The sequence below is a fragment of the Poromitra crassiceps genome (genome assembly GCF_964638095.1).
Source record: "Poromitra crassiceps genome assembly, chromosome: 5".
In the NCBI taxonomy this organism is placed as follows: Eukaryota; Metazoa; Chordata; class Actinopteri; order Beryciformes; family Melamphaidae; genus Poromitra; species Poromitra crassiceps.
The window spans coordinates 11,904,715-11,907,214 of NC_139642.1; the positions used below are offsets into that span (position 1 = coordinate 11,904,715).

At 49.4% G+C, this 2,500-nt stretch overlaps 1 protein-coding gene and 1 pseudogene across 2 annotated transcripts in view; both read right to left on the bottom strand.

Annotated features, from left to right (window-relative positions):
* LOC310777344 (zinc finger-containing ubiquitin peptidase 1 pseudogene) overlaps positions 1–808 on the bottom strand; it is a 1,794-nt pseudogene extending 986 nt beyond the window's left edge. The window contains exon 1 of the transcript in view: positions 1–808. This exon is cut by the window's left edge and continues 986 nt beyond it. The product of the transcript in view is annotated as a zinc finger-containing ubiquitin peptidase 1 pseudogene (transcript).
* LOC310776722 (protein FAM131A-like) overlaps positions 1–2,500 on the bottom strand; it is a gene marked incomplete at both ends in the record, with an annotated part of 56,721 nt that overhangs the window by 9,656 nt on the left and 44,565 nt on the right. The window lies entirely within an intron of this gene.

Genomic DNA, 2,500 nt, shown 5'->3' on the forward strand with positions numbered 1-2,500 from the left:
GAAGCTGTCTGGCCAGCCTCAGGTCTGACCCAGGAGTCTCTGCACAGTGCAGCTCCACATGCTCGTGCAGTGAGAAGCTATCGCCGCAGACAACAACAGCGCACGTGGGGCACTCATATCTCTTCCCTCCCGAGAGACTGTGGGGTGACTGTGATGTCGTGGACGATGAAGAAGCCCCCATCAGCGCCAGTCCGTCAGTCGAGTTCTGTTCTTGCAGATGCAACTCGACATGCTCCTGTAGGATGAAACAGTCGCTGCAGACCAGCGCGCACATAGGGCAGGGGAACAGATTCTCTTTACTCGGAGAGGACACTTGCTTCCGTTTGATTTTGCCCTGGTCTGATGCCATTCCACCTGCATCTTCAACGCCATCATCATCACCACAGTGTCTGACAGACTCCTGTCTTGTTGAGTGACATAAAGTGATGGGCGCTGTCCTCCCGGGCGATGAACCCCCACTAACAGCAACAGCTGAAGTCCCTGTGGAGGGTGGGATTGAACCACTGCTCGGTTGAGGGTGCACCATGCCAGCGGTGGGGAGAAGGGACATGGTGTGAGGGATTCCTCCACCAGCTGTGCGACAACCGTCCCGAGACGAGTGGGAACAGGCTGCTTGGAGTTCACAGCTGTCAGACTGTTTGTCACTGTTTGTTCCAGCAGAGGAACTCGGGGAAGGAGCAGGACCTCCACAGTCTGGATGTGCGGTGCTGATGTGGTAGCTCAGTTGGTCACAGGACACCCCAGATAAGGAGCAGAGCGGGGAGCTCATCTCCCTCTCAATGTGGCTGAGTAGGAGATGCGTCCTCATGTCTTCCTCCAGGACTAACTCACCACACATCTCACAAGTCAGCATGGCTTCAGCTGACACCCGTGCGGGTGACCTGACGGAGGCCGGATTTTTTAATTAGGTAAAATTGGCCTAATTACCTAATGATGTGATGTCACTCGAGCAATGATGACGGATGACATCACTCAATGGTGACTTCCAGGGAGGTCTAACTCCCACGGGTCCACTAGTGCATAGAATTGGTGATGGTCGAGATGGGGTTGCCCGAGTTGCACAGTCCTACTTTTAGCCTCTGCAGGGAAGGAGTTATGAAATCACTGACATCACTTATGTATAGAATTGGTGATGTCACCAGTGATGTCACTCAAGCACTAGATGATGATGTCTGATGTCATCAGTGATGTGTTTGTTGTTGACTTGCCCCTTGGACTACAGATGGAAACTATCCTCTTGGTTAAAGACACATTCAAGTCAGTTAGAATGGAGAGTTTCTAAAGTCTAAGTGATGAGTTTTTGTGGTAAAAGGATCCTGGTACAACTTCCTAGAAAAGCAAGAAAAAACTCACAAGAATCATCAAGCAAGTGGCCAAAATCAGCGGCATCACTCAAGTCTGACACATTTACATTGAAGTGTGAACTAAAATGTTGATTGATGTGTACTTTCCCTGCCAAATAAATCTTAAATAAATAAAATAAATAAATCTTCACACGACAAACAGAGAAGTTTGCGAGCTTATTTCTATGGTGGAGACGATGCGACATGCGCTTAGCGCGCCTGTGTCCCCTCTGAGGTCTTACGCGCATGTGCGGTAGAACCAACTGGTGACCTGGTCCAGGTCTTCTGTCCTCTTTGTTCTGGGATCACTGATGATGAATCACGGATGACACCACAATTGCTCGAGTGACATCACTGAAAATGTCACAATGTCTATGACATCATCAGTCGATCAGGAGACGAGATGGGGTTTTACAGAATGTAGGGAAACAGTGGATGGATAAATCCAGAAGGAGGCGCTAATGCAACATTACCAGGATGCCAACTGCCATAAAACACCACAGACATCATCAGTCACCACTGCCCCACTTGACAATATGGGGCATGACACCGTCACTGGGTATGACATCATCCGTCACCACAAATCATCACTTGACGATGATGACATCATCACTCTGGTCACCACTCGACGATTGTGGGGCATGACATCATCAGTGGGTATGATATCACTGGGCAACCCAGGAGCTCCATACCTATTTTGCTTGCCTGGGTCCAGACCTTTAAATCCACCCACTTGACAGTTGACTGCTTCTCTGGCATCGTGATAGGCTGCTTCTCTGACTGGCATCGTGATAGGCTGCTTCTCTGACTGGCATCGTGATAGGCTTAGGCCAACAGCAGTTTTCTTATGTTGAAAAAAAAAAGGTTGGTCCAATGAGCGCAGAGGGGGAATGACAATTAACAATCAGCGGCAATAAACAGCGCAATGGACGGGACTAAACGCCATTGTCAAGTGCACCGGACCTACAGTAATAACAACAATGGTAGGTGCTGCAGAGGAGATAGACCAGTGTTATGAGGCTGTTCTTTAAAAGTACTTTAAAGTTACTTTGAAATCCCAAAGGCGCTCTGTGGTCTCAGTGATTGGTTAGGGAAAATGGAATCCCCCCGGGGATTCCGCACGACCCCTGTGCCCTGTGGGGGGGGAAAGGGCATTT